The following is a 25,326-nucleotide window of genomic DNA, read 5'->3' on the forward strand; positions in this document are numbered from 1 at the left end:
GATAAATGTTCTGAGATCTTTCATTGCTTGTGCCAAGTTTTGCTCCCCTTCGTGATTATTGGTTTGTTGATTGGATTCAGCCATGTTTTCCTGATTACTGGTTTGGTTTGTAGATTTTTGTTGCTTTCTGGTCATCTCTTTATCTTGACGGATTTAATCAGTTCCTTAGCTTCTTTGTCTACTCTTGGAGGTTAATTAGCTGTTATTTTTGCATAGGTGTTATATCTTCTCTTTGTCACTTTTTTCTTCTTATTCTAATTTCTTGTTGTTGGTTAAGTTCACTTTAAAGGAAAGTATTAGTGTTGGGGAAAGGCAATTGTGTAAGCAAGGGAAAAGTGTAAAGTAGTATTGGTGATATATGTTAACAAAGCAAGAATATGAGATCTGGGAGGATGGAGGTTAGATTCATGTAAATTGTGTAGAGTTATAGCAGAAGGTAGAGTACCTATTATGAGGTAGATGATTGAATATGGGAGGAATATGGTATGAGCTAAAAAGCTATTGTTTTCATGAGAGAGGGAAAGAGAAAAGAAATGTAATAGTTTCAAGAGTGTATAACAGACAGAAAACAAAACAAACGTATTAGAAATTAAGACTTAGACCCTTCGTGGATCGAAGAAAGGGAGGTGGGAGGTGGAATATAGGAGAGACAGTAGATGGTGGTGGATATCAAGATGTAGGGGAAAGATTATAGTGTAGGTAGCCTAAATCAGTTCACACAGAAATGAGGCAGTGGAGGATGAGAAAACCCAGCGAATGTGAGGTGTTTCCTGCCACACCTATTGTATAATTGAGTTAAAATAAACTAAGTAGAATATGAGGGACAAGAGGGAGAGAGACAACAGAAAAAAAGAAAAAAAGGGGGGGAAGGGACGAGAGGAAGAAAGGAAAAGGGGGTAGGCAAAGGGTGGGGAACAGGTAGGGGAAAGAAAAAAAAAAACAGATATACACGAACCAGAATTGAAACACCCACTACACAACACCTACCACCAAAAAAAAAAACCTTAAATAACTGAGTAAAAAAAGTCTTTGGGGGATATGCTGTGAGAGAAGGCTAGGGGTTAATGCGGTGTTAGCAATCAGGAAATTGAAAAAAGTAAAGAATAAGTCAAAATGAAAATAAAAACAAAACAAAATGAAACGATAAAGAAAAAACGCCAATGTTGAAGGCTAGGGCATTTAAGGACCTCAGAGGGATTCAGGGATGGAAAGTCTGAGATATTGAGGACTCAAGAGGTGTGAGTCTCTGTAGTGTGGGCCACCACAGTTTAGGGAATTCAGACCTGGCATCCTCCAATCTGGTCAACAGGAAGCCTGGGAGCCCCGCAGTGTAACACAGCCCTCAGGGATCCCCACAGCTGGGTGCCAGCCCTATGGGGGAAGTCAGATCCGCAAACTCTATATTATGACTGAACCCTGCAATTCACTTACTTAGCAGGGCTCATTAGTGTGGGTATCTCTCACTTCAGCTTTTGGACAGCTCCCACCCTGTGATTCCAAAACACTGCCACTAGAGGGCGCCTCTACACTGCAGCCACTTCACTGGTACCGATCCGAAGCCAGGCCTGTGACGCCGAAAACAAATTCCAAAACCGGAATTCCCAAGCTTCGAAAAATACTCCCCAATCAGCTTCCAGACGTGCCCCCCTCCCTTGCCGTAGCCCAAAACAACCTTCCAATTACGTCCCTTTATTGCCTACAGCCTATTTGGGTTGGAGATCGGCTGCTGGGCTTTTGGGGGCAGGGCTTCAGGCGGAAGCTCTACTGTTTGTGTTCGCAATCAAAAGTTTCTCCCGCTTCACAACAAAACACCGTCTATCTTCCCAAATCGATCCGCAAAGGTGACCCATTGCATCAACCCAACAGTCGGCCCAGAACTCGCGAACTCCTTAGCACCTCAGAGCCATCTAAAAGCGGAGCTGCCGGGCAGGACCGCGGCTCCCCCCACCCCCAAGAGGGAGGAACCCGTGTATGGGTCTCACCTGGGGCAATAGAACCCAAATTATATCTTCTAGACCAATCCTCTCCGTTACCTTTCCACCCAGTCGATGTCCAGGCACTTCCGCCTTGCAAAAATCCTGAAAAAGCCCCACCTTGGAGAACCTGCAGCCGCGCCCAGCCGTCTCTTCCCGGGACAGACCGCAAAGGCGAGTTCACTCAGCGACCATCTTGCCTCCTCCTCTATTAGATTTAATAACTCATTACAAATTGGCTGAAAGGTCAATAGCAAATCATTTTTATCTCCATATTCTAAAAACAAATAAAAGATACAATTTGAAGAAGGTACCATTTACAACATCAGTGAAGCTATCAAATAACAGTCATAAAATGTTTTTAAAACCCTTATTGGCAACTACAAAGTATTATTTAAAGAAGTTAAAGAAACCTTAATAAATGGTGACATATATCATAAAGAAAGCAATTGTTAAAATTCCATTAACTCCAAAGTTTTCCATATATTAAATTAAATATAATTCCTCTTAAGATTGTACCATTTATTAATGTGAGTAATTCACAAACAAATTCTAAGTTTGTAAGCAATGGTCCAAAAAGGGTGAAAATCAGCTTAAATTAGAAAAACTAAGTGGAAAGACTTAAGTCACACCGAATATGAAGAACTCTTGTGGGATCTATTTATTACAGAGTATGTTAGTGGCACAAGAGTAAATGAATTGATTAGCATAACAGGTTAAGGAGTTTGAAAGCATTCCCACAATGATGGACCCATCTGATTTATTTAAAAAGCAGACAGTGTGGTGCAGCGGTCAAATGCCAGCCTTTTTAATAAATGGTAATTTGTGAAGTGGTTGCCTGTAATGAAAAAAATCAGGTTCCAATCTCACACAATTAACCAAAATCAATTCCAAATAGATTGAAGGCATAAAACTTGTAGGTAAAAAAATAAATAGATGAATTAATTAAAAATGTATATTTTAGAAAAAAGTTATAAAACTACATTGTGATTTAGAATGGTAAGAATTTTGTAAACAAGCCAGATTAAACTTTATTACTAAAAATTAATAAATGGAACTATATCAAAATTAAGAATTCCTTTTCTTCATAAGACATCAGTAAGATGGAAAGTGGTAATCCAGAATGTGGAAGAATGTATAAAATCTCTTACTAAAAAAATGAGAACATGATAGGTGACCAAAATGAAAATTATCCAAAAGCTTGAACACATAATTAACAAAAGAGGATATACATGAGGCTCATAAACATACAAAAGTGTGCTCTACTTTTCCAGGCATCTGAGAAAATGCAAACAAGTCCATTATGAGACATTATCACCACTTACAAAACTGGCTAATGTTTACATGACCTATGACATCAATTGTTGGCTAAGATGTAAAGCCACAACAAATAAATACCTTGCAGAGCAAAGTGTTTGGATACATTCTGCAAGCACCTTGGAAATGTGGGGGCAGTTCCAACGAAGATTGAACATATTCTCAGTTTATAACCCAGCAATCCCCCCACACCAACAGTTTATATTCCTCAAATTTAGGTATTCATTACCAAAAGATACATAACGTTCACAGGATGAAATAAAGTGCAGGAATTAGCATAAATTAAATAAAATTATGGTCGATAAAATAGATAAATAGCACAAACATAACATTCTGCGATGAGACAAAAAGAAGCAACACAGATAATTTCATTTATATGAATTACAAAAGTGTGAAAATACTATGTTCTGATGGAAGTCAGGAAAATGGTTACCTTTTAACGTGGTATAAACGAGAATGGGACCTGAGGGCACCTCTGAGGTTCTAGCACATTTCTTAATCTGGATGCCAGGTACACAAGTGTTCTTGAATTGCAAAAATTCATGAAGCTATCCTTTCTAATGAGAACATATTTTAGAATTTTATTAAACTCAATACAAATTATAAATTCATCAATCATAAAAGGAAAAAAATGGAGGTGTTTAAAATTCAAGAGTAAAATGACAGTGAAATAAGACTTTCACTGGGAGGACTTAGAGATATAGATTTTAAAATAGCAATAAGTAGATAATTCCATTGATCCATCCTGCAACAACACTCATTGATGACATTATAATTGAAATATGCCAAAAGATTTAATAAATCTCTTCTCTTCTCTTTCCTCTCTCCTTTCCCTTTCCCTTCCATCTTCTCCCCTCCTCCTCTCCTCTGCCCTCCTCTCATCTCTTCTCCTCTAATCTAGATAAAGAAATAATTTTGCTGATGTGAGACAACCAAAGTAGATACAATCCCAGGTAATGGTGCTCCTGAGGGCTACAGAGACACCGAGGTCCTATGATCATGAAAGAAGGCTCTGGAGTACAGTGTCGTGCCAGTGGGCCCTACTTTGGAATTTGTGCTCCTTAGTGTGATGGAGTGGGACTCAGATGTGACCTCTCTACACATGCCTCTTCTGTCACTTTTACTGAACATGTGTTTGGCACTGGGGTTGGTGTAAGCTTGGGAGACTTTAATCTCTGGACTATGTGCCAGCTGGGCCCTGAGCCTCACTGGAGTTGCAGCACCTACTCCTGTTTGTTAGACATGCACATGTCAGCTAACAGGGAAGTGGTGATGGTCAACCACCATACCAGGGAACTGAGAGTCTACAACTGCAAGCAAGGGAATTCCATCCATCAGCCCTGTGGAATCTAAGCTCCCTCTTGATTTAGAGGTAGAATGAATATCACCATCTGAGGGTGTACAGGATGAAGGAATAAAATATGGGTTAGAGTCGACTTACTGGTATTCTACTGTAGAACTATTGTGAATATTCTTTTTGTTGTTGTACCATTGTATATATTTTAATAATTACACATTTATTAACTGAAATTTGAGGGGAAAAAGTGAATTAAGCTATGGCTTTCAAAGTTGTGTCATTGCACTTCACACCATTAGAAAATATCATTTTTATTCTGATAATATAGAGGCAAGTGGTGTCAAATGTGTATATATTGGACAGACATTCTACTATATCTCTGATATGAAATATTTAGTATAAACAAATTCAGCACAGGATTTTGAGAATCTAAAGTGCTGTATTTTAGGTTTAGGGACTATGGGTAAAGTAATCAGAACAATCAGCAAACTCATGAGTGTTACACTCTCAGCCACAAATAAATCTCATAAATGCATTATCATCATTATAATACCATAGTATGGTAAGTTCTACAAAATAAAATAAGGCAGAATAAAATAAAGAATAACCAAAAATACCAATATTGATAAAATAGTCAAGGAAAGTTTCTCTGAGATAAAAAAATAGTTGAGTGGAAACTTAGAGAAAATGAGAATGCAGGTAATTAGGGGAGAATTTTTTCAAGCAGAAAGGGAGCACATGTAATAAGCCTAAGTAATAAATGAATTTGTTATTTCACAAATAAATGAAAGCAAGGTGGAAAGAAGGAAAGAAGAAAGAGGCCAGGTTGTGGTTGCTGAAAAGCAGATGAAACACACATGCTCATGAAGTCTCTATTAACCTCTGATTTCGTTTCATTTCATGAGAAATAATTTGAAGGACTTTGAGAATGAATTACATTTCCAAAAAAACGCTTCCTTCCAATTAAAGGGATAGCGTGGGGCTCCGGGTCGCACTGCACTTGGGGAAGGCGGTGCTCTAGCCCGGGTGGGGCTCGTCGCCCCTGAAGGTCCTCGGCACTGCGGCGAGGGTGCAGGCGCAGAGCAGGTGCAAGTCTCTTTTGCCTCGGACCGGGACAGGCTGGGAAGGGCACCTAGTGGTGAGGCTGGTGTTAAGAAACCCCCTCTTCTGTTGATACTTTGTTGGCCCTTGCCCACCCTCGCCCACTCTTCCGCCGTGGACGTCGCTGAGACCTGCTCAGCCTCCAGTGGGACCGAGACTCTTGCCCAGACTGCGGCAGGTCCTGCCTGCCCGGGGCTCGGGATTCAGTCATCTGCACGCGCTGCGCCCTCTCCGTCAATGTGCGGGACTTTGAAAGGAGTATGGTGAAGACCTCTTTCGCGTTCCACAAATTGAGAGCAGCCGTGCCTGTGGCGGTGGAGCCAGAGCCCGAGTTACAGGGGCCTGCGATGGACAGGCGCTGCCTGCGACGTGGTCCTGCAGGAATGGCACAGCACAGCAGACAGACGGCTCAGCGGATGAAGGGCAGACCGTCCTCTACACCTGTACCGACTGCAGGCTCCAGAAGAAGGACTCTTTACCTTACTTCTGAGGTACTGGGCAATGCCTTCCTCTCCTCTGCCTTGGAAGGTGAAGGCTACTGGGTCTTCAAATCCTCCGTCCATCCCCTCTGGTCATGATGTCTTGCTTCTAGAAGGAGTATCAGAACCTAAAGTGGAGACTGCCATTGTTCTCAGATCTCTCCTAAAATTATATTTCTCTGCAAAAAGAAAAAAAGGATATTGTGAGAAATGTTGGGAAATCAAGACAGGAATTCAAGGTGATACAGGCTAAGGGTGGGGCTGTTCATCTCTTCGTAGATAACCTGAGCTGTATGTCAGACGGCGAGAGCTACAGCCCTGCCCTTGGTAACCATGGCAACAACTCCAGTCCTAGAAAAACAATTAAGCAATGTAAACTCTATAAACTTTAAATATTCAGGGAAAATGCAAACCAAATGTGTTAAAAGCTTATATGGAATGTATGAAGTTCATGCTAAAAGCTTACCTAGAATGTGGGGTTATGTGTTAATTCAAGCTTATTGAGCACTGAAATAACTCTTCCTCTGTATAAAAAGAACTCAAAAATCTTATTTGGGGCCCAGGTTTTGAACAGAAAGCTCCTGAGCCTGGCTAGTCATAAATAAATTCTTTTTTCCTTCCCCAAATTATTACTGAATCCTGGCCTTTCCATACACAATTATTGAACCTCTCTGGATGTCTACAACATTTGGGGGCTTGTCTGGGATTTGCAAATGAAGGCCAGAGAAGGTAGCATTTCAATACCCATTCCAGATCCCCAAGGAAGCCAAGAGGATTCTGGTGAACCCCAAATCTGGGCACCCCTGGACCATGTTTCATCCAGAAAAAGATGTGGGTTCTGCCAGAATCCTCCCAATGAAAATTGGGGGCAATGGAAGGTCTGGAAAAAATTCTGGGAATGAACAAAACTCCAAACACGGAAAAAGGTAAGACTCCCCTGGGGAGCATAGTGTCAGGAAAACCTAACTTTAAATGTTAGAAAGGGAAGTCTGATCAACTTCCAAGAGAACCCCAGTACCTCCAGAAATTTGGGGAGAAGCCATTCTCTCAAGGTCTGAAAGGAAAGAAAAGGGAAAAAGCCTCTTGTTGGATTTGGCTAACTGAGGGTTAGCATCTGGTCTGCTCTTGCCTCCACTGAGGTAGTGAAGGCTTGATTGTGGTGGGAAGGGATGTTGATAGGTTGGGTCCTGGCACTCTGGAGATTGGTCTGGATTTTGAGAAACTTGGTTATGGGAAAATGGATTGGCTTTTGTAGTAAAGCTTGATCTGGGTGTAAGTTTAAACCATGAAAAAGTTTTAGCGAGAGTCTTTGTTTTGATGCTCAATTGCAAATGAGCATAATTTATAAACAGCCAAGGTAAACAAAAGATCCTGGTCAAATTTTAATATTGAAAGTTCTCTCTTTCTAAGGTTTGTAATGATTGCAGGGGCACCGTGTCCAGAAAATAGAAATTGTGAGCCAGATTAACAGACTTTGTGCATCTGTCTGTGTCTGTTCAGTGCTAGTGTTAAATTGTGTAATTATGTAAAGTGGTGAATTTGGTTAAGCTGGAGCCCTTCCTTGGCATTAGCAAAGGAGTGAAATGATTATAATTTATAAGGCAAAACCATGGAGTCTGAATGTTTGTGCATGCTCTGCTGTCTCTTCTCTGGGTCTGTCGCACTTGCTGGGGCTTGGGGATTGTCTGTGTCTGTGCTGCACACCCGTTATTGAAACCAGCCCCAGTCAGGGTAGCTGGTGAAACCAGTAACTTAAATCATGGCCCTGCCAGGGTGGGGGTTCCCTGGGAAGACAGTAAGCCTGAAAACTTCTTTTCAGGCCATTTTAGCAGCCTGGAACTTGCTACTATCACCTTCTCTCCCCTCCTTCCTTTAGGAGGATGCATAGTAGAAGCAGAGTAGTGGGAAAGGGGGAAGTGGCTTACCCTTTTCCAGTGAGTCCATGCCTTCTATTCGTAAGCCACATTACTATCTAATCACTTGATAGCCCTTTTAATGGTTTGACTGAGAATTAGCTGTAAAGGTCATAAAACTATGGAAAACCAAAACCAAAACCAAATCCCAACTGGACTCCACAACATCATGCTAAATTTAATCAGCCTATTTCCCAATGCCCTGGAGATGCTAAAGATATGGAATTCTTCTGTTTTAATCTGTGCTTAACTTTGTGTTCAATTTTAAAACCTGTATTTGGCTTTTGCCAGTTTACTTGTGCCTAAAAAATCATGGTAAAGGTAACTTAAAAATGAATCTTTAAATGCCAGTTCTGTCTTGTTGGTGAATTGAACACATGGCTCACAAATAAATTCGTTCAGTTACTAAAAATACAGAGAAGCCTCACAGGATTGATACTAATAAGGTTATTATAACTTAATTAATACAGGTATCCAATTCATCTGAAAGTAAAAACATGCTAAGAACTGTAACTAAGAATTAAAATCATTATGTAAGCACCTTTATATATATATATAAATTTATAACTAAAAGTATTACAACAGAGTAAATGTGGCCTGGATTTTGGCTATTGTAATGATGATAAATTAATTTGCCTCTATTTATGGCTACTTTGGATTTATCTAATGCTTACTGTGATGGTGGTAGTTATTACTTAAGCTTATCCTATAGTTATTTTATAACTAATTTCACCCCTGGTCTTCAACTATTCTGATGGGAATTATAAACTGCATTAAACTTTAAAAACCTACAGTTAAATTAAAAAGAAAGGGATTTATGCATATCACTTTTGTGCCATTCTCAATTTTTTTGGTCTTTTCATTTCCTCTTTACCCTTTTAAAGGAAAAGCTGTCTTTTCCGTGACCTTTAAAATAATATAAATTAATTCTAATTAGCCATTTCCACTAGGAATAAAAAATAACTGTTGTCAGGTTTTCCATGAGTAAGCAATACTCTTCCCAGTGTACCAGGCCTTACTAAGCAGCCCCCATTGCTCAGGCTGTCTCAGAGAAAAATAAGAGTAAAAGCTACCCAGTTTCTTTCCATTCTAAACAGAAGCCCAAATGCTCACCAGGTTCCCTCCAAACAGCAATATAACCAGGAAAACCAGTAAGGGTACTATACTTTAAATTAATCAGCAAAAAAAAGTTTTAAATAACTAAATGGTGTTTCTGTATCAAACTATTCATGTCTGCCTATTTGCTCAAATTGTCAAAGTTAAATATGCAGTTATATAAGTAATATATATTTCTAAAACCCAAATTAAGCTAAATGGTATAAAAAGTCATGTAAAATCTAAATATAAAAACTGTTGAAAAGCTATGAAACCCTCATTAAATTATAATTAAAACAGGTTAAACAATTGCTTTATATTCCAGAGCCTAAAAGTTAGTATGCTTTAAAAATTATTCAGTTTTAAAATGATCAAAAACAAAGGTTTTAAGCCCCTGTAAAAAAGGAAAATGGCATTCTTTGTTTAATCAATAACAATTTCAACTTGTTTAGCTTAAGTATTATCTCTTGGGTTTCTAAAATACCAGGTTGATAAGTTCACATTTTATGTGTTAAATCTTTAAAATAATAAAAACTGTAAGCTCACATTTAATGAAATTAAATTACATATAGAACTGTTCTCTCCTAAATTTGCAAAGTAAATTCCATTGGTCACTAATGGTAATCTAAGGTAAATTAGCCAGTCTGTGGTTGTGGTCAATTATATAAAGAGTTTGTAAAAGTATCTTCCAACTGGAAACCTAGATTGATATTAATAGCAAAAAGTAACTTCATAGCAATGAAACCTGTCTGAAAGTCACCTCAATGTACTTATTCAAGTGATGGTAATGAAAAGTTACCTTGATTCCATTGGGAAACTTCAGTTTTCATTTTAAAAATGAAAAAAATAGTTTTGCCTCTACTGCTAAAGTAAAACACCTGCTAATGTCTTCATGGTAGAATTGTAGAAGTAATCAAAGTCATTTGATATGTAACACATTGCACTGGAAATGTTTAAAATTTATGTAAAAATCAAGAGATAAACCTCGGCATTGTCAAATTCTCTTGTGCATTCAAACCAGGCCTTAAATACATTACAGGTTGCCTCTCCATATGTGTTATTGGCTAGGCTCATCACTGACCCCTCAAACAATAAAACAGCTACTACATCATGCCTCTGGTTGTGCTCCTGAAGTTGACGGAAACTATGTTGCAATTTCAAACTCCTGTAGCAGCCAATGATGGCTTGGTACAGCCAAATGTACAATGGATGTTGCCTCCAGACTGGCACTGCTCCATAGTGCCAAAGAGCACTATGCACCAGACCGGTGATGTACTGGAAACTACCTTTTTAACTTCTCTCTAGGATCAATGATGCTGCGGCTTGCTCACTGTATAAAGAACATACCAAGTGGAGCCATAATCACCAGAGTACTGTAAGTAAAACTTAAATACAAATTGGCATTATGACCTGCTCCCATGGAGAGATAACATGTAAAGTATTACAAGCCTGAAACTTAAAACTATTAATTGCAACTCAGAATCCTTATGCATTAAGTAATACACTAATTAATATTAAGTGCTGTACCTTTATTCTGTTCTAAATATATGCCTAATAATTATAATGTTATCTTTTCTATTCTAAATCATGTACAAAAGTACATTAAACATGTTAAATTCCTGGTAAACTTCATTTTCTAAATAGTTAATAAACATGTCTATAAAATAAAAAGCCATCTTAGCGAAAAACAATGGGGCCACTGGTGGCTTACAGGTAATTGGTTAATTAATACCAGGTTCAGCCACCCTACTACTCTACTACTCTATAATACTCTACTATGTAGCAAAACAAGGTTTGCCTACTAGCAGTGGGTCACCTATTAAACAGTCAAAATTATCAGAAATTATTCAGTTAAAACCAATATGTAAAAAACTTTATTCTGCAGTTATGATCACTTCCAGAGTTAAAAAAATTTCCAACTTGGTGCACTAACCCTGAATGAAACCAACTGCCCAAGAAGGTGCCAGTTCACCAGGAACACCCGACAAAGCACATAAGTGCCAATCATTAAACAGCCTGAACTGCATCTTTAAAACAAAGCTAAGTACCTAATACTGTTATCTATTACAATATCTCTCTGAACATAAAAAACTTTATATATAGACATATATAGATAGATAGTGCTCTCCACCAACTTTTTAAAAAGTGCTGTCTTTGCAGGCATCTATCTTTGTAATCCAGTGTCCTCTTTCAATGAACAGGTATTACAAAATTGTAATTAAATTTGTTTCTTTCAGAATGGATATCTTATTAGCCATATGAAAACTTCATCCAGCTTCATACAGAATGCCAGATACATTTTCTTCCAGTCAAAATAAATAAAGTTTTTACACCTTGTTAGATAAGGACCACAAGGAAGGAGGTACAGAAAAAAGATCATCTCCCTTCAGCACCCCTTTAAAATTAAAGGTGTAAACTCTCTAAGGGTAAAATAAAATTAATAGATGGATCTGGAACCTGGCAAGAAATCCATGTAAGCACCAGTAACCCCCAGGATAACTGCTAGGGTAGCCCCACCCCAGGACTCTACTGTCCAGGATAAGAACTTCTTCTAGAAACAGGATAAGCCCCAGATGTTACCCAGGAACTGTGCCTTTAGGCCCTCCCTGAGAAATTAGTACGTGGGGTAATCAATCAAAACAACAAACAGCCACCCACCTCATAACTCCAATGATAATTATGCAAAAGTTTAGCAAGTTAAGTTGGCATAAAGTGGGGAATGATATAGGCTATGGATTGGGCTGTTTGTCTCTTCATAGATAACCTGAGCTGTATGTGTCGGACGATGAGAGCTGCAGCCCAGCCCTTGGTAACCATGGCAACAACTCCAGTCCCAGAAAAACAATTAAGCAATGTAAACTCTAAAAACTTTAAATATTCAGGAAAAATGCAAACCAAATATGTTAAAAGCTTACATGAAATGTGTGAAGTTCATGCTAAAAAGCTGATCTAGAATCTATGAAGTCCATGCTAAAAGCTTACCTAGAATGTGGGGGATATGTTTTAATTCAAGCTTATTGAGCACTGAAACAAAGGACCATTTAACTCTTCCTCTGTATAAAAAGAACTTGAAAATCTTATTTGGGGCTCAGGTTTTGAACAGAAAGTTCCCAAGCCTGGCCAGTCATAAATAAATTCTTTTTTCCTTCCCAAAATTATTACTGAGTCCTGGCCTTTCCATACACAATTATTGAACCTCTCTTGATGTCTACAACAGAGGTACCAGTTGGAATCATATTAGATATAATGTTAAAATGAGTGTGTTAAAGCAGAACACATTGGCTGAGAATATTGATACAGACAATGAGATGTCAGAAGGCACTGAAATATAGAGCAGGGAACAGGAAGGATGAGAATGGCTAGTCAAGAGACTCAGGAAAGTCGTAGCCAATGTACTAGAAAAAAAAATGATGCTGAGTAAATGTCCTTCCAACAATGGTTATTTAGATGGTGGAGACAAGTGTTCCATTTCTAACAGAGAAATTGGACAAAATAAAAAATAAAAACACTCTTGAGGACCTCAGTGCAAATAATTCCATTGGAAACAAATGGAATAAAGATTTGGGGTTACAAGTACACTGAGAAAAGTATATCAGGAAATGGAAGATTTTTGCCAAGCATCTGACTGTTCAGAAAGTGGGATTGGAGGTGCAGAGAATCTAGGTAAGCATTTGAAGAGATACAGAGAGCTTGTGGAAAAAACACTGACTTTTAAGGTTTAGACCTTAAGTTTGAGCCCAAAATGACTTTACCCTAAGAATAATCCATAACCAAATATACACCTGTGCTTCTAGGGCCTGAGTCCTGTTTCAAAGTTCTCAATCCAATTAGGCTACATGAAATGATTTAAAGGAGTAAAAGTGCATCATCCAAACAAGAAGAAAACAGTATTCTATTTATCACTTTGTCTCTTAAATATTTCCTGCTCAGCAACCAGTACATGTACACACAAAATCAACTGTACAGGAAAATGATACCATGCAATAAAAATCAAGAAAAAAAGAGACCTATTGGGGGTGGAAGATAGTGAAGTTTTTAGAGACAGGTTTAATATAATCATGTTTAAAATATTCAAGGAAATTAAAGTAATGATTGAGAATGTTGGCACAGAGCAGAAAATTCAACAAAATTAGCAAATGAACTTTCTACAATTGGAAAATAAAATAACTGAAATTAAGCACTCACTTGTTGCTTATAACACCATGTAATAGCAGCAGAGGAGAGAGATAAATCAGAAGAACATATGCAGAATTAAAACAAACTTAACTATGGAAAATACATTAAAGTCCATAAGTATAAAAGGGAAACAGTAAAATACCATAGAGAGGAAAGAGAGAATGTGACAGAACCAATGATTAAGGAGATAATGGCTAATAATTTTTTTGTATATTCAATTTCTTCTACAATTTTCATATATAATGCCCCAAAATAATAATAATATGCAGTACATGAAAAGACAGGATGAGGCAAAAAAACTGTGAGATACAGAAAATGGAGGTGTTCAAAATGAAATTCACTTAAGGAAAGGTCCTTCATTTCCCATTGCTCTGTATTTTCACAATTATCATGAATTAGGTGTCCATATATGCCTTGGTGTCCATCTGCACTCTCAAGTTCTTATACTGTTCACAAAAAGATACTGGCTTAATTACATAGAGAATTGCTGTGGAAGGAATGGCTTCTTTCTTACTATTTCTTCAAAAATTCCCTTGATATTCTTTTCCTTTGGAATTTCCTTACATATTTTAGAATCAATGTCATTGATTGAATATTGAGTGTTCCAATTCAGGAACCACATATAATTGGGTATAGGTCAGGCTTGAGTAGGTTTTTGACAAACCAGATTCAAATGGACATATCTGTTCATGTGTACATGTTGCATTTCAAGATATAATTCAATAGTTCAGCAGTGTGTTTAAATACACACATTTTACCTTATCTTCCTGTGAAGCAGAACTTCACCTGAATGTTTACACACCATGGGAAAGTCATTCCTATTAACTGGCAAAGGAAATCTCCTTCTCATGTAGTTTGGATAAACCCACTATGTTAGGCATTAATCTTCACAATGAAATGAAGCAACATTGAATTATTATTTGATGACCTCTCACTATTACTTGCTATCTTGTTAGAGAGAGCTCTAAGTATCATTTGTTGGCTTGTCAGGTGAATAAAATGTATGGATTTTGTCTCCAAAAGTCTATCACTTTTTCTTTTCTTTTTTTTTTTAAATTCTTTATTTATTTTTAAAATATCACTTTTTCTTCTCAGCATGTAATATGCATGTGTCCTTATCCCTATGCCTATCTGTGTCCCTATCCCTAACCCTAACCCTATCCCTATCCCTAACCCTAACCTCATATTCTGTAGGTTGAAATTTTTCTTCTTTCAATTTCCATAAAGAATAAAATGAAATACTAAAAATATCTTTATGAATTTTTGGATGTGTCCTAAGTTGTTGTCATTTAGTAGTATATATCAAGCCTACCCAGATGCAATGCAAACCTAAAATTCAATCCTGTAACTATGAGGTGATAGCATATTAGACTGGAGCCTGAAGAGTACCTTAGCCAACATCAATATATTTCATGTGATAAGAAAAGAGTAAAAACCTAAATATATCTTTTACAGTCCAAATTCTAAATAAGATTATGACCTCTTAGTAAATAACTTTCTTCTGCCTTCCTTATTTTCCTTTCCCTCTGGGAGCACTTCAGTTTCTACCACATTATGGTATAACAAATTTTAATTGTTATAGGTTCCAAATCATTGTTTTGTTTTTGTTGTTTGTTCATTCTTCATATCAGAGTTCTTCATTAATTAAAAAAAATGAACTAAGTGGTTATACAGTAAATCTCCTGATTCAAGAATTAATCTATATCGCCATCATTGTATGGCACCAACTCAATTTCCTCTTGGCAATCAGCATCAATCCCCCTGGTCAGTAAACTTTCCTGTTTCTAAAAGTGAATAAGAATAATTTTGACTATGGTAATCCCACACAAATCTCTTGTCCTATTGAATACTGGTTCTTCTCAAAAGCACTCAGGTACTTGTCATGACTTGAAAATACTGGCTACATATGAGAGGTCATAGGAAAAGTACATTGTTAAAAGAATAATCAAATTGTGCCCTGGGATATTTCAAACTTGGACTGATACCATCTCTACTCATTGACAGATGTGAATATAAAATTTAGGGACTGACTTAGTGTTATCAACATGTGAGCAAGTCGGGCCTAGTGGGTATCTTAAAGAACTTATGCAAAGAGAAAAGGGAGGTACAAGACGACAAAAAATGCCAGCTACCAATTGTTCCACTCTTGTATTCTTATCTAGTAATAAGGCTGGGACCTTTTATAAGAAAGTCAACTTACTTTGATATTTAAATCTTATTTTGAGGAAATGATGAAAGCAAAAAAAAAACTTAATTGTACCAAACAATAAAATTTCATAATGGCAATGATGTAAGGGTTGATGAGGGATAATTGATTTGGTTTTTCTTACATCTCTAAAGTGGTGAAATTTATGGTACAAACAAATGTCAAGTTCATTGGAGAAGAAACTTTCTTTGCAAATGGAATAAAATAAAGACTTCATGAAAATTCAATGCATAAACTGACATAAAAGAGAAATGAAATGTTAAGGACAAAATCCATGGGAAAAAAATATGAGAAATAAATACAGTTAAAATGAATAAGGAAAAAGTCAATAACCTCAATAATAATCAATGCTAAGTTACAATTGAAGTTTATGTACCACAGAACTTATTCTTTTATCTATGTTCTCTCATACGTGTGTGTATGTGCATGCCCTTCTTACCAGACCCAGAGCTGAATTGTTTCTTCTTTCCAATTCCCATACAGATAAATGCAAATAAGTAGTAAACTCATATACTACTCTACTGTTCTTTGATCATTCTTAACCAGTAGCACTAACATCAACACACATATTACTACTACATCTACTTCCACAAGTATCCTATTACCACCAGGACATTATAATTTTTAATATTTATTTAGCTCTTAAAATATCATAAACACAGCAATCCATTCAAAATATTATTTATGATTGGAAATGATATAAATACATAATTGGAGTATAGTAATCTCCAGTTTATAGTATCAAGTTGTGGACTATAAGCCTTAGTAGGACTGAGATTTCCCATGGTTGGAATGATTCTCGAATGTTCCATTACTTGGACCTCATCCTTTTAAGGAATTCATGGCACTTGGACAAGGTGTCCTTCAGGGCATCTTTCATGGATTCATTCCATAGACTGAAGATGAAGGGATTCGGGAGAGGTGTGATGACACTGGGAGGGGATAAAGAGGATCTTATTGAGGTGCAGACGGGACAGACATAAACAAAGATGGTGATCCCATAGCTCATGGAGAACACAGTGAAGTGAGAAGCACAAGTGGCAAAGGCTTTGCGTTGTTCTTGTCCTGAAGGTATCTTCAGAATGATGGAGATGATATAAACATAGGAGACCACTGTAAGTAAGAGGGAGCTGATGAGCAGGACAAGGGAACTGAGGAAATCCATTAGCTCAATGGCACATATGTCAGCACAGGTCAAATGGAAGAGTGGAGCATTGTCATGGAAAAAGTGATCAATCACATTGGGGCCACAATATGGCAGTGTTGCTTTAAGGATAGTGGGTGGGAAGATGAGGAAAAACCACAAACCCAGGAGAGTATGACAAGATAGATGCAGAGTGAGCTGGTCATAACTGTAGGGTAATGAAGGGAACTGCAGATGGCCACTTAGGGTCATAGGACATGATGGCAAAAAGGATAAACAGTGCATCCAGAAAGGAAGTAGAAACAGGACTGGGTGAAGCATTCACAAAATGAGATTCTGTTCCTTTATGACTGGAATCCTGCCAGCATCTTGGGAACAGCACAGGTTGTGGTTAATATGTCCCTGAAAGAGAGTTGCTGAGGAAGAAATATATGGGTGAGTGAAGACTGTAATCCATAAAGATCAGTGTAATGATGAGGGTGCTTCCAAGGACAGTCACCAAATAAGCCAATAAAAAATCAAGAATAAGATGGCCCTTAGGGGTAGACATCCCAATAAGAACATGGTCACCATGGTCCAATTCCTTCTCTCCATGCTGGGTAGGAATCTCTTCTTTTAGCCAAGTCAAGAAAGAGAAAGAGGCATGATACATCATTAATTAAAACAAATTTCTAAGATAAAGGGAGTTGGGCAATTTTATTCCTTCTATTTTGAACAACAAATTACACGATTAAAAAATATGGTCATGTTTAATTTTCTTATAACTTCCAGATAAGAATATATGAAAAACAATGTTCTCAATAATATGTAAACATCAATTTACCTAAGCTATTTTAAACTCCCAGATCCTTATTTTTATCCCAAATGTAAAAATCAGTAAGTACAATATACTTATTTTCATACACACATACACAGATATACAGATATACACACATAGATATGCAAGATGTTTGGTTAAGTTGGAATGAAGGCAATAAATATATTTTTATTAATTATTAATTTTGTAGTTGATAATACTTTCAAATGGACTGACTTGCATTAAATATTTTAGATATTCATTAAAACAAGGCATCAATTAAATCCACAAGGCACAGATTGTGTGCTATAGCTGTACCTTATGTTTAACTGTTTAGAATGAACACTACACTGCAAAATTAATTCACTTTTCATCATTTAGATACGATAAGTAGACCCCTATATAGAACTGCATCTTCACTAATGTTTTCTTTAATTTTCATTTAGTGAATGGAGGTTAATCTATTATGGTAGAACTTGTAAATAACAAATTACTAAATAGCTAAAGGGAACAAATATGAAGTATATTAAACTTTAAATAATTAGAGACTTTCTGGAACAAATTCTAAAACAACCTACTAGCATTTTATTGATGCTTTGGAAGGTCTCCATAAATGTGTGTAGGTGCATCAGGCATTAATCTCTAGCCTTAGCCAGAAATGTCTGTGATGATACTTCTCTACATACAAGTTACTTCAAGAATTGTTCTCACTTTATGTAATTAAAATAATTTGGGGAAGCAGACTTGGCCTAGTGGTTAGGTTGTCTGTCTACCATATGGGAGGTCCGCCATTTAAACCCTGGGCCTCCTTGGCCCGTATGGAGTTGGCCCACATGCAGTGCTGATGCGCGCAAGGAGTGCTGAAGGGGTGTCCCCCATGTAGGGGAGCCCCATGCTCAAGGAGTGTGTCCCATAAGGAGAGCCACCCAGTGTGAAAGAAAGTGCAGCCTGCCCAGGAATGGTGCCACACACACGGAGAGCTGACACAACAAGATGATGCAACAAAAAGAAACACAGATTCCCATGCCGCTAACAAGAACAGAAGCAGACAAAGAACATGCAGCAAACTGACACAGAGAACAGACAATGGGAGTTGGGGGAAGGGAAGAGAAATAAAAAAATAAAATAAAATAAAATAACTTGGTAGAATACACAGAGAAAATTCCAAATTTGAAGGTGACAATAATAGATTTGTCATTTTAAATGAAAATTTTCACAATAGAATGTGATTTTAATAGGCAGAAAAACATCAAAAGAGACCTCAAACCAAAGACAATAGAGGAAAATCAATAAGAAAGTTTCTGAAAAGCAAGGAAACAAAAGTAAGAGCAAATAATTTCCAGAATAATGAATCACACAATTAAAAGCCAATATATCAAACTATTTGAAAAAGCAATCAAAAAGCAAGGATATTAAGATGACACTTGGGGAGCATAAAGAATTGGAAAGCCTGCAAAGAAAAGTAAGAGGTCTTATGTAAATAAAAGACATGATGGATGAGATTAAAAATATTTTAGAGCTACACAAGAGCTGATTTGAATTGATTCAAGACAGAATTAGTGATTTCAATGAGAGACATCTGAACTAGATATGATAGGAGAAAAGGAAGAGAAGAGTCTCAGGGAATTGAATTGAATGGAATTGAATGACAATTCAATGACATTGTGAAACACCCAAACATTTGTGTTATTGATATCACAGAATGAGAATAGCATGGAAAAGGGGCAGAAAGAATATTTGAGTAAACAATTAATGAAAATTTCTGAACTCTTATGAAAGACATAAATATCAATATACAAGAAAGTCAATGCACACCAAAGAAAATATTTCTCAATAGACATACCTGAGACATATATTATTCAGAGTGAAAAATACCAGAGATAAAGAGAGGATTCTGAAACCAGCAAGAGGAAATCAAAGCATCACATAAAAGGGAAAATCACAGGATTAAGTGCTGTCTTCTTATCAGAAAGCATAGAGAAGAAACTGATATGATGTATTTAATTTACTGTGCCTGGCAAAACTGTCCTTCAAAATGAGGTTGAGTTCTAAGTTTTCACAATCTGAACATGTAAAAAGAACAGGTAAAAAGACTAGAATTATAAGAGATGCTACAGGGAGTGCTGCAGCCTGAAAGGAAAAAAACAAAGGTGAGAAATTTGGAGAAGAGTTCAGAAATGAAGAGTAGTAGGAAGAATAAACTAAAGGATAAAACAGACAATAGAATAATATAACAACAGAGAGCCAAAGGACAAAATGGATGAAGTAATGCCTTTATAGTGATAATATAGAATGTTACCAGATTGAACTCCCAATTAAAACATATAGACTGATTGAAGGGATAAAAAATCATGAGCCATCTATATGTTGTCTGCAAGACACTCACCTCAGACATAAGGACACAACCAGGTTTAAAGTGTAAGGTTTTTTGTTTTGTTTTTTTTAAAGATTTATTTTTATTTATTTCTCTCCCCCACCCCCCGTTGTCTGTTCTCTGTGACTATTTGCTGCATGTTCTTCTTTGTCCACTTCTGTTGTTGTCAGAGGCACAGGGAATCTGTGTCTTTTTTTTGTTGCTTCATCTTGTTGTGCCAGCTCTCCATGTGTGTGATGCTATTCCTGGGCAGGCTGTACTTTCTTTCGCACTGGGCAGCTCTCCTTACTGGGCACACTCCTTGCACATGGGGCCCCCCTATGCAGGGGACACCCCTGCATGGCAGGGCACTCCTTGTGCACATCAGCACTGTGCATGGGCCAGCTTCAAATGGGTCAAGGAGGCCCAGGGTTTGAACCACAGACTTCCCATGTGGTAGATGGATACCCTATCCATTGGGACAAGTCCACTTCTCTAAAGTGTAAGGTTGAGAGAAGATATTCCATACAAATATTGCTCCAAGATACATAAAGCACACAGTGGCAAAATTGAAGGGAGAAACAGATATCTTGACAATAATAGTTGGAATCTTCAATACAGCACTCTCAGTATTACAAAGAACATCTGAAGAGAGGATAAAGAAACAGAGAAATTGAATAATATGATAAATAGACTAAATCCAGTAAACATACACAGAATATTGCACCTCCAAACAGCAGGATATACATTCTCTTTAAGTGCTCGTGGAGCCTTCCCAAGACAGACTATGACAAGACAAGTCTCAATAAATTTAAAAACATTGAAATTATACAAAACACTTTCTCTGATGATAATAGAATTAAGCTAGAAAATAATGGATTGAAAAATGGAGAATTCATAAATATTTAGAGATTAAACAACACACTATTAAACAATCAGTAGGTCAAAGAAGAAATTTCAAGAGAATTCAGCAAATATCTTGATATGTTGAAAATGAGAACACAATATATCAACACCTATGGGACATGGTAAAAGCAGTGCTGGAGGGAAAATTATAGACTTCAATGCTTACATGAAACAAGAAGAAAGAACTAAAATTGATCTAATTGCATATCTGGAGGAACTAGAAAAAGAATAGCCAACTAATCCCAAACCAAGCTGAAGGAAAGAAATAAAGATGTGCAGAAATAAGTGAAATTGTGTGCACACACACAAACAATTGAGGGTATCAACAACACCAAAACCTGATTATTCGAGATCACCAAAATTGATGAACCCTTGGCTAGACTGACTGACAAAAAAAGAGAGGCTATAAATAAAAATTGGAATGAGGGTGGACATTACCACTGACCCTGCACAAATGAGACAGATCATAAAAGGATACTATGAACACCTGTATACCAAAAAACCAGACAATGTAGAGGATATGGAAAATTCCTAGAAAGACACAAAACACCTATACTGACCCTAGAAGAAATAGAAGATCTCAAGAAACCAATCACAAGTGATGAGGCAGAAACAGTTATCAAAAACCTCCAAAAGATGAAAGGCCTAGGAACAAATGGCTTCACAGGTGAATCCTACCAATCATTCAAAGATGATGTAATACTGGTCTTGCTCAAGCTCTTCCAAAAAAATGACCAGGAAAGAACGTTACCAAACTGATTCTATGAAGCCAATATCACCCTAAAACCAAAACCAGATAAAGAAACTATCAAATAATAATAATAATAATGAGCAATATCTCTAATGAATATACATGTAAAAATCCTCAATAAAATTTCTGTAAACTGAAGCAAAAAGCACATTAAAAGAATTTTATACACCATGATTAAGTGGGTTTTATCCCAGGTATACAAGAATATGAATTTGTGTAATAAATGACATTGATAAATTGAAGATAAATCACATGACCCTCTCAATTGATGAAGAATAGGCATTTAACAAAATACAGCACCCTTTCTTGATAAATACCAAAAAATGTAGGACAAGAAGGAAGCTTTCTCAAAAAGGTAAAGTGCATATATGGGAAACTTACAACCAGCATTGTACTCAATGATGAAAGACTGAAACTTTCCCACTGAGGTCAGGAACAAGACAAGGACGCCTGCTGTCACCATTGTTATTGGATATTGTGCTAGAGGGTCTAGCTAGAACAATTAGGCTAGATAAAGAAATAAAGGCACCCAAATAGGAGAGGAAGAGTAAAATTTTCAATATTCCCTGATGATAAGACCCAATATCTAGAACCTCCTGAAAATTCCACAGCAAAGCTACTAGAACTAATAGGCAAGTTCAGCAAAATGGTGGGCTACAAGATTAATACACAAAAATCAATAGTGTTTCTTTACATTACTGATGTGCAATCTGAGAAAGAAATTAGAAAAAATATCCATTTATAATACCAACAAAATAATCAAGTATTTAGGAATAAACTTAACCAATGGCATAAAGAACCTGTATTGAGAAAACTACAAAGCATTGCTAAACAAAACTGAAGAAGACTTAAATAGATGGAAGGACATTCATGCATTGAAAGTCTAAATATCATTAAGATGCCAACTCTACCCAAAGTGATTTTCAGATTCAATGCAATCCCATTAAAAATCCCAACAACCTTTTTTTCAGAAGTGGAAAAACCAATTATCAAATTTATTTGGGGTTTACTGTGGTTCCAGGAAAATGGCATCAATATAGGTAGGTGCTGCTTAGCTCTTTTGCAAAAAACAGCAGAGATGGGGTAAAATCCTACCTGAGTGAGGTCCTTAGGGCATCCACAGAGCTGGAGCCAGCAGGGCATGGCTCAGGAGGGAGCCGGATAAAGAGTCAAAGAGCCCAAGGGAAAACCATGAGTTGCTCACCTCAAGTGGCTGGAAATTGAGGAGAGGTAAACCCCACCCTCTGTGGATCACTTGGCTCTTACTAGTCAGCTTAGTGTGAGGGAGCATTTCCTGGGAGGAAGAGGAGTCTGGTGAAGGGTGGAGAGTGTTTTCCTTTCCATGGGTTTGCCCATCTGGTCACCCTTCGAAACTGCAGATGATAAAAGTCAGCTCTGAGTTTGCCCTGGGGAAAGGGGAGGGGGTCTCTGCTTAGGCAGGATGTCACACCCAGCCTTCCTGGGAGAAAGGAACTTGGTTAGGGAGACAGGCACCAAACCACCCTAAAAACTGCTAGAAGTCCAACTTGCCTAGGGGAAACAAGGGTGGGAAGAGCCAGATAAGCATTCAAAAGCCTGTTAAGTCTATAAAACTGCTGTGGCCTAGTGGGGGGAATTCCTGATTTGTGTGCAGAATGTCCCTGGTGTGAGTTCCTGTACCTCCTAAGAGAAGTGATCTGGGGAGAGACAAGGCATATATCTGTCCCTTTGTGATAGGGAACCTCTAGGCTGAGTTTCTACTATGGTGCTTTACCGGCTGGTTTTTGTTTATTGTGCTTTTCTGGATTTTTTACCCCCTTTTCTTTTATTGTATTGACTAAAACTGGATACATCTCCTGAGGAGGGCAGGCTGCAGGGTGATTAACTGATAAGCACCAGCAGCCTGAGTTAGGTCCCTAGGGGCCTAAGAGGGAAGGCTCTTTTCCCTGGATTGTTTCCTTATTCTTGTTTTGTTTCTTGTTTGTTCTTTTTCCTTTCTTTATTTCTTTTTTTCATTTACTTATTTTTTGAACCTACTTTGTCTTCTTTCCTTCATTTTTCTGTCTTCTGGCTTCTGATGCTTTCCTTCCATTCCATCCATTCTTTTTTGATCTTCATATTTTCATTTTTTTCATTTTCTCTCATCTTTTTTTTTTCTTTGATTCTTTTCTCATCTCTCTGGCCTTTAATTCATTCTATTTTTTTCCTCTCTTTTGTTTTTTGCTGTATTGTTTTTCTGCTGATGTTTCTGAACACAACGGAATGAAGCCGGAAATCAGTATGGGGAATAAAAGCAGATTAGGCACAAAGATATGGCTGTTAAAAAACACAGTCTTAGACAATCAGTGGGTGAATGAGAAAATTGCAGAAGAAATCAGTAACAATCTTGAAAAAATGAAAATGACAACACAATGTAACAAAACCTATGGGAATCAGCAAAAGTAGTGAGAGGGAAATTCACAGCCATAAATGCCTACATTAAAAAAGAAGAAAGAGCTAAAATTAAAGACATTATAGCACACCTGGAGGAATTAGAAGAACAAGAAACTTATGCCAAAGGTAGTAGAAAGAAGGAAATAACAGAGATGCTTTTCTTGCATTATCAGAAACTACTTTCTCAATATGTTTTCCCTTCAACCTTAAGGAATTAATTTAATGTTTGGCAGAAAGGAGTTAAAGTCCTGGCAGAAAAACTTCTATAACCATGTCTGCTTAACAAGTCATTTAAAAATTTTAAAATAAATTTGCTTATTATCTCAGACTGTTGATAATTTCTGGAACTACATGTGTGCATCCAGTGGTCACTAAAGTATATACTTTATCTCTGAGGCCAAATAATTTCAGAACATACATACCTTGTTTTCTTCTAAGCTGTGCAGTTCTCTGCACTTTAAAAAAGATGACTTCATAATGGAGAAGACATCTAATATGAAGATTCATATCCAAGTACCTGTACTTTAGAGTTTCACTCTCTTATTCCTTCTCTTCAGACAAAATACAGAAATGTCAGGACTAGAAAATTTATAAGTATTTGCTCATAACTACACTTTACACTCTACAATTCATACTCTACAATTTTCAGTGTATCATTTATCTTCTAAAAATCTGCATTCAAAAAGATTGACAACTTTTTCATAATAAAAATGAATCTATAAAACTTATGCAATATTTGTGTTCCAAATACTGCCCACATGTAGAGAAAAATAAGACTTCTGATGTACAATTTGTTTCTCCTGTTTTTTCTCATTTTTGTCCAACAATAAAAAAGAAAATATTGTCCTGAAAACTCAGAAATACTTTTGAGTATAAAGAATAGGGAAAAAATTGCTCCAACTAAAGATCATTTAGGTTGGCCAGTGTTACTTAAGGAATTGTATAAGGCATGAGAAAAATATAGGCATTGTATATTTACTCTTAGATTTTTCTTTTATCTTTTTTAATATACTTTATATATATATATTTTAAAAGATTTATTTCTCTCCCCTTCTACCCCCTGCCCCAGTTGTCTGTTCTCTGTGTCTATTTGCTGCATGTTCTTTGTCTGCTTCTGTTGTTGTCAGCAGCATTGGAATCTGTGTTTCTTCTTGTTGCATCATCTTTGCTGTTGTGTTGTTGTGTCAGCTCTCCATGTGTGTGGTGCCATTCCTGGGCAGGCTGCACTTTCTTTCATGCTGGGCAGCTCTCCTTACAGGCCACACTTCTTGCACATGGGGCTCCCCTATGCAGGGGACACCCTTGCGTGGCACAGCACTCCTTGCGCACTGCACATGGGCCAGCTCCACACGGGTCAAGGAGGCCCAGGGTTTGAACTGCAGACCTCCCATGTGGTAGGCAGATGCC

The 25,326-nt window shown here is 37.2% G+C and overlaps 1 long non-coding RNA gene across 1 annotated transcript in view; it reads right to left on the bottom strand.

Moving 5' to 3' along the window:
- Positions 1–2,213: 2,213 nt before the first annotated feature.
- LOC139437116 (uncharacterized) overlaps positions 2,214–25,326 on the bottom strand; it is a 44,921-nt gene continuing 21,808 nt past the window's right edge. Inside the window, exon 3 of the long non-coding RNA XR_011646721.1 lies at positions 2,214–6,346. This is a non-coding gene — a long non-coding RNA (uncharacterized lncRNA). The remainder of the gene's footprint in view (positions 6,347–25,326) is intronic.

This window comes from Dasypus novemcinctus, chromosome 21 (assembly GCF_030445035.2).
Source record: "Dasypus novemcinctus isolate mDasNov1 chromosome 21, mDasNov1.1.hap2, whole genome shotgun sequence".
Classification (NCBI taxonomy): domain Eukaryota; kingdom Metazoa; phylum Chordata; class Mammalia; order Cingulata; family Dasypodidae; genus Dasypus; species Dasypus novemcinctus.